Genomic DNA, 13,036 nt, shown 5'->3' with positions numbered 1-13,036 from the left:
GTGTATGATTATTATTGTATTTAAACATTTGTAATTTGTTTGTATTTTGCATTTTTGTAAGAGATGTATACTCGACGCGGTGGCTGATGGCAGTGACCTTATTGCATTTCCCGTTTCAGTCGCTAGATCTCAACTGAATATACCAGTGCAACCAAAATTGGCATCAGTTACGTATTTTACGTCATTGCAAGAATATGGGCTACAAAGGTGTTGAATTATTTTCTGGTGCGAGCGACTTCTTCCTCGAATGTAGAAATTACGCTATACTGACAGGAGACATGCCGACGCATCATCTGGATAATCGTGGTATTATTTCGTTTCTGTTTTAATTGTAATGTTTTTAGAATGAGGAATAAATCTGATTTTGTTTTCAGCATCCACTTACGTTAAAGTAAGTAAACTGTCTCGTATGCTTTTGAAAATAATTATGTTTTTCAATTTTTCCTTTTTGTTTATGTTTTCTCCTCATTTGCTCAGTGTTTTCGGTGTTTGATTTTCCCACTCTTTGTCTCCCCTAAATTTGTGCTATCCTACGCGGCCGCCTAGCCTTACCTAACGGTAGAAACGGCCCTGCAAATGTTGAACCTTCAACACAAAGAAATGTGATTTTAGTTTCAGTTCTCAACAAGCTTCCGTGAGTTGTCTTTGACGCTTCTTGAAAGTAATTTTTCACCCATAAGCCATTCCTGTTTGCAATGAAGCAGTGCAATATCACAGCATTAACGTTTATCGCGCAGCATTCCGACCCTCAGTATTATTCCTTGCGAAATGTTATTGACAATATAATTGATGATAATATTCAGCAGTCTAAGGAGAATGTTATTAATGTCGCACAATATTATTGTTAATTTTGACCGTCTAGAGTCCGCATATGCCCATTAAAATGATTGACTTATAATATGTATATCCGGATCAGTAGCCATATTGATCTGTAATTAATTATTACCTACCGAAATGTCTTCCCCGTTAAAATATATGTGATTATAATATATTACACCCAAAAAGGTGAATGGTTCACAGATGTCGCCTCAATAGAGCTTTTTTTTTTTTTGTTTTTTTTTTTTTTTTTTTTTTTTTGTTTGGGGGGGGGGGGGGCAGTAGCATTTCATTTACCAGAGCAGGTTCGTGCTGCAAACATCATCTAAATTTTATAGTATACAGCCCTAAAATTACTGTTTGTAGTGTGTAATTTATAATCAGTAACATACTCTTATAATTTCTAAACAGAAAATCTCGTTAGGAGATATACATAACTTTTTATTAGATGTTTAAAATTTTGACCTCTGTCCAAAACATATTACTCTTGTTCAAGAGTAATACTAATGGACTGCAATTAGATTTTGGGTGTTGTAGTTTTAGGTAGAATTCCAGGACTTCTGCCGTCATAGAACACGTATTCCGTAAGTACTTGGCACCATCTATGGAGAACGGGCCAGCGAAACTTATTTTTTTCTTGTTATGGCCATGTTTTGTAGTCAAAAGGAGCGTCGTTCTGGCTTTTCCATGGTGATAGCTTAGTACCTTTTACGAAATTTGATGCAATTTCTTCGTCTGGTGCACAAGATGTGCGTAAGATAGCACGGTTTTCAGAATGAAGGCATACTGGCCTCCATGCAGAGGCTCCTACGTTGCACTTCGGTTAGGCGGACCTCTGCGATTACCCAAAACGAATTGCAAAATGATTAGGATGAGGTGCGAAAAGTGACCTGTGTGGTATGAAAAGTGACAATTGACCCTCAATAAAGAAAAGTGTGAAATTATTCACATGAGTACTAAAATAAATACGCTAAATTTAGATTATGCCCTAAGTCACACAAATATGAAGGCTGTAAATTCAGCTAAATACTTAAAGGATTACAATTGCGAATAATCTAAATTGGAACGATCACATAGATAATGTGTGTAGAGCAAACCAAAGAATGCGATTCATTTGCAGAACACTTTGAAGTTGCAAACAGGTCAACTTAAGAGACAGGTTACCACGCTTATTCTCCCTGTTCTGGAGTACTGCTGTGTGGTGTGGGATCCGCATCAGGTGGGACTGACGGATGACATCGAAAAAGTATTATCGTGAAATAGGGGAGATAGTGCCACAGACATGATACGTGACTTGGGAGTGGCAATCATTAAAACAAAAGCGTTTTTCTCTGGATCTTCTCATGAAATTTCAATCATCAGTTATCTCCTCGAATTGCAAAAACAATCTGTTGGCACCCACCTACATAGGGAGAAATGGTCATCGTGATAAAATGAGAGAAATTAGGGCTCGCACAGACAAATTAAGTGCTCGTTTTTCCCGCGCGCCGTTCGAGAGTGGAACGGTAGAGAGACAGCTTGAAGGTTCATTGAATCCTCTGCCTGGAACTTTATTGTGAGTAGCAGAGTAATCACGAAGATGTAGATGTAGAAACTGTTCGACCGTTAATACCGATATTCAAAAGAGACATAAAATTTTTACAGACTCTCAGTCGATGTTCATTATTTACAAAACAACGCATGGTTTTGATTTCTGTCTTCGACAGTATGGCGCACGATATATTCACATTGGTAAGACAAATTCCCTGTCTTCCTTAAATTGGAAAATATCAGTCTCCTTCTATTTTCAGTGAACTTCTAGATACAATTTTGAGAACAGATTTGGCACGATAGGTCACTGTTATTATGATTGCATGGCCGGAATTACGAAGGGCTTTTGCTTTTAAGTGCTTCCATTCGGAAGAATAGCTTACATTCTTTTTCTCTTTAGTGTTTACGTTACTTCCGGCTTCCAGTTCTGGTCCTAGTTAGAACGAGATGTTGATCACAATCCGGATGGTGGTTCCTTTTCAGTTGTTTCAAATGGTTTTTTTTTATATGCATAGCGTTCCCCAGGAGTAATAGTCAGTATTCGGGGCTATGAGAAGAAGTCTGAAAAAAATCTCTTCTACTGCAAGCTTTTTGCTTTCTGTAAGAGGAGGTAGTGTGGACCAAAAAAACGCCGAGTAAACATGGGTTCTAAAATGCATACCTTAAGAGCTATGAGAACTTGTTCAGTAGAAGAGTTGCACATTTCTTTCTGTTTTAGTCCTCCTCTCAAAATATGGATAGTAAAAAGGTTGCAGTGGAAGAGATTTGTTTTACAGTATCGTAGATGAAGAAGTGCTCTTAGTTATGCATTTTAGAGCACATGTTTACTCTATTTTTTGCATCGAATGAGCAGACCTGTCTCCGTGAATGTTGACCATTCCGTCACGGACGCCCTGTATAAATCATGAATCTGCTAGTTTTGGCATGCGAATAATATTTGTTTTGATAATAATTAACTCATTTGTTTGCATCTATTTTTCCAAATTCTCATTTATACCAGTTCACACTGGAGGTGGCAGTCATGGCTTAGTAGTGTGTCCGTAGTACCCAAAGTACTGGGAATTAGACGATATCGGACGTATTGTTCGTGAATTATTTCTACAACTCCTCCTTCGGGGAAAGATTAAGCACCAACCCGGGATAATGTTTTGCGATTTTTGGATAAAATATATTTCAGTAAAATCCTGTAAATTCAATTAAGAAACAGAATATTGATAAAGAAAAGGATTAATATATTTTACCTATTTTTCCCAGTGTTAGTTTTGGGCCTTACAGAGTGACTCTCTCTGGTCTGTCTACAGCGTAGCTCTATCACTTGTTCGACACATCAAGCTGCGAAAGCTTCTCACATATTTACACACTAGACTTAAGTGAAATTGTTTTGATGATTTGTATTCTACGTTAGCTTACCAGCGAAGTTCATCGTGACGATGTGGCAGGACGTACAGCAGTCCAAATGTAATGTTGTAGTGTTTCAAAGGAAAATATATGCTATTCAGACTATTTTTTTCTGTATTTAATAACTATTACATCTGCCTTTTCTCTTGTAACAATAACAGTAAAATGTGTGGTATTTTCTGCAGTGCAGAGTCGTACAGATACTTCACTTCCAATATGAAGCCACATTGAACGTCTTTGAACCAGCTGAATAGTATCACCGTGGGGAGAGAGAGAGTGAGAGAGGTGTTTTGAGCAGCTGTGCAGTCACATGATGAGTAAGTGGTGGGGGGAGGACGAGAGGGAGCGCACAGTGAGTGCGCACGCTCCACTATTTGGGTGCCATCTACACACTGCGCATGAAACTTGGTGACCCCATTAGACGGTACAAAGCAGAATACCATTAACGTCAAATTGGGCCCACACGTCCATTCGGAACGGAACAGCGTGGTGTTGTATGGAGGTCTATTTAGAGCTCTCCTGTGTACTACAGTGTGTGTGGTTGGTTATATCAGACGCGATGTAAACAGTGGTACACACTCGCTTCGTGTGGACAGCACTGCATGACATAAAGTAGCGAATTTTTGCAGTTGAAGGCATACTTACTTGGCACAGGGGATACCGTGATCACGAAGGCGGTTTCTCCAGGATGAGGCTCTTCCATTGCACTTCGGTTGGGCTGACCCCTGCGATTACCCCTAATGTGGGTAACTCGGGTGCATAATTTTTGGTAATCGGGACTGCGTTCGTGCAGACCCGGTCTAACAGTAATCGAACCTCTGTTTTATGCCTGTGGCGGTCAGATAGATTGTAACGATGTCCCTTGATTGTGGATTATACGAAGTTTGATACGAAATATCATCGTTTCGCCTTGAACAAAACATTATTGGTATTGTGGTGCGATTATTTCATAATTCATATTTTTGGGCTATTGTGTTCCAGGATGTAGATGATGCTTTTAAGAATCAGTGTCGGTATAAATACGAATTATAACGATTCGACCACAGGCATACTGTTGTTTTAACATGGCTCGTGCATTTTTTTTATATTTACGAATAATCACTTAAGACCACGCTAAAATTTCATTTCTTCTTTCTCTGAAGTCCCCTCCTACTCCAGTACTCCTTCATATGGACTTGTGCTGTTGCTTCTGTTCATCCATCCAGGCCCTTCCAGTCTTCTTAGATCTTTCGACATGAAATCCTTCCAGATTTTGAATCATGGTCCGAAATGTATCACTATTTAACTTCTGAACTTCCTGGTTGTTGAACCTTTCCTGTCTTCTTTTTCCACAGGTAGTCGAATATCTTTTTAGGTAGTCTGGTTTTGTCCATTCTGTACAGGTGTCCGAGAAATGACAACCTCCTCTTTTTCATGGTCTCCGAGATTTTCTCCACTTTTTTGTAGATTTAATTGTTGCTCCAAAGTTTCCAATCAGTTTCAACCTGAGTCGGACCCATGATTTTCCGTAATTACTAGTATCTCCAGCTTTTCCAACTTATAATTGGGTCATTCCATGCCAAGTGGTCTGGAGGCTCCCACATGATCCTCATGGACTTTGATGAAATTTTGTATGAACATTCACACATGTTCTCAATGAACACTGGTAAAGTTTCACTTTCGGAAATTCAATACTTTCGGAGATACAGTCACTTGTTTAAGACCGTAGCACAGCTTTCTATAGTGCGTCCTTGAATTTTCAGCAACTTTGAGATGAGATGTCTCTGTAAGTATTTGCATTAAAGAAACAAAACTTGGCCATCCTATACAACTTTTAGAGCTCTTTAAAGAAAAATATTAAGAAAAGGATTTCTGAGCAGTTTTCATATAGATAATTTGAAGCAAAGTTGGGCGAAAAAATAGTTGTTCAAAAAAATGTGAACTTTAGTTTTTTATATCTCCAAAAGTGATTGTGTGATGTACATGTAACTTTGCACACCATAACTCACCAACTCAAGGTCTTATAAAATAAAATTTCATTCTCCTATTGCTTTCCATTATTTCACAAATCTAGGGTAAAGTTGACGATTTTTCAAAAAGTTCTGAAAATGGGTACTTTTAGTAAAATTTTTCAAAAAAGTGTTTTCTCCAAACTCTTCTAAACTATGGTCATTAGAAAGAGCATATTCTAAACTATCTAGAAAAGTGGATTTGGTTTTGCAATGCAAGCATATAAGGTCCTAAAAAGTAGCATGATCAAAGAGGCGCACTGGAAGTTTGAACACATTTTTCTGGCACTCAAATTATACCTGAAATCTTTTATTTTGCGTTATACATGTTTATTAATGTCTGGGATAAGTGAAATAAGAAGTCCTGATGAATAGGACCTAGCTTAAGTCCGAATAGCAAAAGAATAAAAATTGAAACAATGTTATTTCTTAATTGTCACCTACCCCCCCCCCCCCCCCCTCCCACTCTCTCTCTCTCTCTCTCTCTCTCTCTCTCTCACACACACACACACACACACACACACACACACACACACACACACACACACGCACACACAATTATTATTAAGAATGAATGTAAATCCATAAAATTTATTTGCATAATTATTTAAATATTAGTTGCCTGTTTAATGAACAACACCAGCTTACTGATGGAAAAGAAGTGTATAAATGAGTTGCTATAGATCATGGTGGTTTAACCACTGCTAGTTTCATTTCACCTGAGAAAACCAGCATTCCCATTGCTATCGGGGCCACACCTGATAGCTTAGCAACAACAGCCACGGGTGGGTTGCTTTACCACAGGATCCCAAGCCTGATAAGGGTTTCTTTACACAGGTTCCCAAAGCCAGATAGTAAAGTGCCCTGTGTAAAATTAGAAGGCACTCTTTGGTTCCTTATATTGTTTCCTCTAACCTATTTCAATTTTTGATATGCTACATTAATTTTCTGATGAATATCAAGAGGGATGATGTATTGCCGGCCAGACAAATTTACTGGTGGAGCTGGAATAATTGGAATAATGTGGTGTTCCGGAACCCAGCACTTCTTGGTGACCAATAAATTGAATTTGCTGGACAATGCGGGTGCATAAAGTTTATTAATGCACCCCTTTGCTCTTTGGAGGTCTCACAGATATTCCCAATCCACCACACATTTTCATAGATGCATGCAACATATTGTCCTGGTTGGAGAACAGACATTAATGTGGCTCCTTCATTACTGTGATCCATTTTAGCTAGAAAAGATGAACAATCATTTGAAACTCTACTGACCTGAATTGTTGTTTCATCAATAGGTAAAAAGTGATGACTTTCTCCAGTGCTTGCTACAGTTTGTCCAAGTTTAAACCTCTCTTCTTGTGACACAATATACTTTTCAATTTCATCTTTACTGATGAAAACAAATTTAATTCCATTAATGTTTTCAGCGCAGAAGTGAAACAGATCTAGGGGAGGAAGAATTTGTCCATTAAGTGGCCGTTGCAAGCTTGCTCCTGCTGCTAACCGCTTTGTTGTACCGCCAATCCCATCACAAGGTGATTTCTCGTGACTGGTAGCAAAAAAATTCCATTCGGCTGTCATTCCAAAATCACTCTTATGATAGCACAAATTTAGGAAATTTTTGAAATTTTTATATTGAGCACTGGAGCCATCACTGAAATAATGAATGTGGGATATCTGTGCGAACTGTGCTTATATATATTTGATGAGCTCCGTGATAAAAACGTGAACTGTAATAGTGTCATGCCGCAAACAGTCACTGATAATGCAAAAACTTAAAGATTCTACTTTCTAATTTTGACGAAAGTAGATAACAAATGGATGAATTGATGCTGGGCAGAATAATTTTCTGCAAAATTCATTAAGACAACAAGCTCTTCGTCTTTCAGATGACATTTAAGGCCTTTAAGTTGCAAGCTTTGATGCTTGGCAATGTAATGATGGCATGACAGACTTCATATTTTATTTTTTACATCTTTGATAAATTCATCCACTACCATTTGCTTTGTGTCCAGTGTGGTCCGATCGGTATGCATCCATTGCTTAAACACAATGACTTCCTGTAGCTCATGATCTAGGAAATAGCTGGCTAGTTCAGATGCTATAGCTTCGGGCCCAGGACACCTTTCACAGCGATGTAGCATGCACTGTTTAGAGTTCAAACTGCAAACTGCCTTGCTGAGAATCTCCTTATAATTTTCACATATACCAACTCTGCTAACCATAAATTCTGCTAACCATAAACTTAATATCTTGGTGAATTGCACAGACGCAAACTGCATGCATTTTCCAGCTGATCCTACTGTTACGCACCATTTGTGTCTAAGTTCACAAAACTCTGAGAACCCTATTTCTGGACCATTTATATTCTTATACATAACATACATTTCCCGTGAATTGCAAAGTAACAATCTTTTCTGCATGTATGTCTTTCTATTTAAAAGTCTAACATAAATACTATCTTTTTTTCCAGGGCACATGCTACTATACTCATCATCTTCATAAAAATTTTGCGTTTGTCTGGCTGTCCAACTTTTACAGGTGCCAAGGTTAAAATTTTGCATCTGTTCTTTATGAATTGCATTCTGCATCTTGGCTTTCAGTTCAGTCAACAAATGTGTGTAGTCGGCACAGTTTCCACATTCCTTAATTTTACTATCATTTTCAATTTGTCGGTTTACTCCTATTGCATTTACAATTCTGTTTTTAATCACATTTTGAGCCTTTTGAATTTTCTTCTTCACATATTGGGGCTTATCTCTGTAGCTTACTGTTCTCTTTAGGGGTGAAATACCGATAGACTGTTTAAATCTTCTTTTGGTGTAAAGTCCTCATCAGAATGTGATGAGGCTGATAAAGCTTCGTCCAAGTGTTTATTTAAGGTCATCTTGCAAGCCGGACAAATTTTCTGACCTGGCTTTATGTTATTAACCAGCTGCTTCTTCAACATACCAGAAGCCTTGTTAGCTGTTTCAGTATCAAGAGTGCGAATTCCTGCCTTAACATTATGATTCACCATCCGAAAGGGATTGAAACTTTTTTTTGTAACCTCTCATATTGTGTCAATAACAGGGCTTCATGGTGTAGGCAAACTTGAGAGGTATTGTCCAGCTATGCTTCAGAACGTCGGACCAACAACTCTTTCATCACTAAAATCCGCAAACCATTTTAAAGCAGCTTTTTTGGCAAATAAGTGACATGACACTTCGTTCCACTATCCCCTTGCCCAGTTGAGCAAGAAGGTATGCTGTTCCCTTCTGCATCCATCTCTAATCAGTAACTAAATAATGTATTTGGCCTCTAAGTGCAAATTATGATCTGCTTAAATTTCAGAGAGATTGCTACTGAATGAAATTATACACAATTTATAATCCCAATGAAAAAATCTAATAAGAGATATATGCTATAAAAGACACAATAAAAACATTTTTTTGTAAATTAGATTACAAACTTTGATGGTCATACGAATCACTTAACAAGCCACACTCGGTCAAGAGAACCCTCTCACTATGCTGCAAACACACCACTGAAATACTGATTGTTCAAACAAGGCTCACACTAATGAAACAATCTGATTGTTAAAGTAACTGTTGCTATTATATTTTCTATAAACAGTGAATCTTTTCTGTGACACTAGTGGTTACATATTTACCAAGGTAGTAGGCTACATTTAAGTGTGATTAAATACGACATTAAAACTCTTAGATGTTTAACCAACCAATTTCACATGTTTCCCTAATAACTTTAAGACAAAAATTCACAGGTTACAACACCTAGATATTAAAATCTCTGCAATATTGGTTGGAAAACTTACATCACTTGATGCATGATTGAAGCAAACCTATTCTTTTTCGGAAAAATGTTTTATACAGTTGAAGCCAAAAATTAGGTCTTCATTTTCTACTTGTAAATATTTACAATTTTTTACAATTTTGAGAAGTACAAAAAATATGAAGATATTATTAATTGAGTTCTTTATGATCTCTCTCCTCTTCTTTTTTTAGTTACAAATGAGAAGAGTTTTATGCAGATGGACATTACGATAAAAGCAGAATGGCTACTTCTCATAGTTTTCAAGTTTTTCTGACAGTCTCATTGAATATTTACCAAATCTTTTTATTTCAATTATTCAAAGCACTAATAAACATTTATTAGTCATAATAAAAAGTTTCAGGTATAATTTGAGTGCCAGAAAAATGTGTTCAAACTTCCAGTGCGCCTCTTTGATCATGCTACTTTTTAGGACCTTTTATGCTTGCATTGCAAAACCAAATCCACTTTTCTAGATAGTTTAGAATATGCTCTTTCTAATGACCATAGTTTAGAAGAGTTTGGAGAAAACACTTTTTGAAAAATTTTACTAAAAGTACCTATTTTTATAACTTTTTGAAAAATCGTCAACTTTACCCTAGATTTGTGAAATAATGGAAAGCAATAGGAGAATGAAATTTTATTTTCTAAGACCTTGAGTTGGTGAATTATGGTGTGCAAAGTTTTGGAGATATAAAAAACTAAAGTTCACATTTTTTTGAACAAATATTTTTTCGCCCAACTTTGCTTCAAATTATCTATATGAAAACTGCTCAGAAATCCTTTTCTTAATATTTTTCTTTAAAGAGCTCTAAACGTTGTATAGAATGGCCAAGTTTTGTTTCTTTAATGCAAATACTTACAGAGACATCTCATCTCAAAGTTGCTGAAAATTCAAGGACGCACTATAGAAAGCTGTGCTACGGTCTTAAACCAGTGACTGTATCTCCGAAAGTATTGAATTTCTGAAACTGAAACTGTACCAGTGTTCATTGAGAACATGTGTGAATGTTCATACAAAATTTCATCAAAATCCATGATGGTCATGTGGGAACATTTCTCTATATTAGACCACTTGGCATGGAATGGCCCAATTCACTGAGATGCATTCGCTGGCATACATTCACTCTGTTTTTACCACAGTATTGTAGTGCTTTATTTTGGCGTTCTAAGTGATGCTTCACTGAGGTATTTGAATTTTTTTACCCTCTCAATCCCACCAGACTCTGTTTCAAGGAATTGTGGTCCTTGTTTGCCACTGGTCGTGAATTTGGTCTTCTCTTTCGATATCCTAAGTCCTGTCTTGCCAGCGATACTTTGTAGTAGGTTGATCTGTGTGGTCGCTTCTTCTAAGTTCTCTGCAGCATACTTACTGGCACAGAGGATACCGTGATCATGAATACGATTTCTCCAGGATGAGGCTTTACCATTGCACTTCAGTTGGGCTCACCCCTACGATTACCCCTAATGTAGGTAACTCGGGTGCATAATTTTTGGTAGTCGGGACTGCGTTCGCGCAGACCCGGTCTAAATTCAATTGAAGCATTGTGTAATCAGCATATAGTTTATCATGGGAGGTAACCAGCACTCCCCGAGAATACATTAATCTAGAGAAGACTACTCTAAAGTAGTTAAAGAAGATTAATTCAAGATTACTTATTCCCATGAAATCATACAAGCATGGCAGGAGCATAAAAAATTTAACTCTTATATTTATAGAGGGTAGGTAGCAAATAATATAAAAAAATAAATAATTACAAAAAATTATTATAAAGATATGTGCAAAATTATTTGAATAAAAAAACTGATCAAGGCAATTCTTTTAGTTTGTTTTATATGTTACATAAATTAGGCGATACAGAAAACGTAACCTACAAGTTATTATAAAAAGCAAAACAATATTATGAAAATATATCTGCATCTATTAACTGTAACATAACAGTTCAGTCTTTTTAGCACCGCTACATCTTTATTAGTAGTACAGGCTTTTGCCGTTCAGTAGCTTTACGATTATTAGTTAATAATAGTACATTCAAATTATGTTCACTATAAAATTTATTGTACGTCAACTCATTTGGATTATCTTGGTCAATCCTAAGAATCTTAACGTCAGAAACCTTGAAGGTTTCTTTGTCGGTATTTCTTTTATTCTGTCGGTATTTCAAAACCTGCATTTTGGAAGTCATAAAAATCGCCAAAACAAGCACAGTATATGTCGTTCCCGCTAATTTCCCGATCTTATAATGTTCACGCAATGATCAGGAACACACATAGCACCAGATTTTCGAGCTTTACAGAGCTGTTTCTCAGTATTAGAATGCACCCTATCTCCCTCGTTATGGATATGCTCAGCGATTAAATAGTTGTGAGTTATGGATTTAATCCACACGTAAGTCAAAATAGCATTATGGTACATAGTAATAATGGTTTTATTTTTATTTGGAGCAGCGCTGTTATCTGAATAAAAAGTTCTATTCTGTTTTGGTTTCTTGATTCGCTGCTCATTTTTTTTAATTTAGGGAGAGGTTCTCAGCAGTGGGGTCGACATTTTGAAACGAAATATACAGTGATGTAAGTTAAGGTCATACGTACCACAACCTGCAGCCATTCAAACTGATAGGCCCTCCCTTGCAAGTAATTGAAGAAAAAAATTTCGGAATTTTGCGCCACACTCAATAGTATTTAAAAACGTTTCATTGCTAAGAGGGGTTATGTGGCATAGTAGATAGCATAATAGCTTCACATGTAGGAGGGCGTGGATTAAAAAAACGAGATAATGTCTGTCTCCAAGTACATATCTGTGTTTATTAAAACCTATAAATAAAAGTTTATATGCAGTACAAAAATACCTCGTCAGGTGCAGTAATTTTTTTATTTTTAAATCTTTATCTAAATAACTTAGATCATTATTTTTATTAATTTAATTAATTTAAAAGTCGTACTATCAGTTTAATAAGCCACTGCTGCAAAATACTAACACGAATTCTTTACAGACGAATGGAAAAACTAGTAGAAGCCGACCTCGGGGAAGATCAGTTTGGATTCCGTAGAAATTCTGGAACACGTGAGGCTATACTGATCTTACGACTTATCTTAGCAGAAAGATTCAGAAAAGGCAAACCTACGTTTCTAGCATTTGTAGATTCAGAGAAAGCTTTTGACAATGTTGACTGGAATACTCTCTTTCAAATTCTAAAGGTTGCAGGGGTAAAATACAGGGAGCGAAAAGCTATTTACAATTTGTACAGAAACCAGATGGCAGTTATAAGAGTCAAGGGGCATGAAAGGGAAGCAGTGGTTGGGAAAGGAGTAAGACAGGGTTGTAGCCTCTCCCCAATGTTATTCAATCTGTATATTGAGCAAGCAGTAAAGGAAACAAAAGAAAAATTCGGTGTAGGTATTAAAATTCATGGAGAAGAAATAAAAACTTTGAGGTTCGCCGATGACATTGTAATTCTGTCAGAGACAGCAAGGGACTTGGAAGAGCAGTTG

General features: G+C 36.8%; 2 non-coding genes across 2 annotated transcripts; both read left to right on the top strand.

The window, feature by feature from the left end:
• Positions 1 to 4,381: 4,381 nt before the first annotated feature.
• Positions 4,382 to 4,544, top strand: LOC126292372 (U1 spliceosomal RNA). The gene has a single exon (XR_007552109.1). It is a non-coding gene; the product is annotated as a U1 spliceosomal RNA (small nuclear RNA).
• Positions 4,545 to 10,909: 6,365 nt separating this feature from the next.
• Positions 10,910 to 11,071, top strand: LOC126292374 (U1 spliceosomal RNA). Its single transcript, XR_007552111.1, has one exon. It is a non-coding gene; the product is annotated as a U1 spliceosomal RNA (small nuclear RNA).
• The last annotated feature ends 1,965 nt before the right edge of the window (positions 11,072 to 13,036 follow it).

This window comes from Schistocerca gregaria, chromosome 9 (assembly GCF_023897955.1).
Source record: "Schistocerca gregaria isolate iqSchGreg1 chromosome 9, iqSchGreg1.2, whole genome shotgun sequence".
NCBI classification, from domain to species: Eukaryota; Metazoa; Arthropoda; class Insecta; order Orthoptera; family Acrididae; genus Schistocerca; species Schistocerca gregaria.
This window is presented reverse-complemented; position numbering and strand designations above follow the sequence as displayed.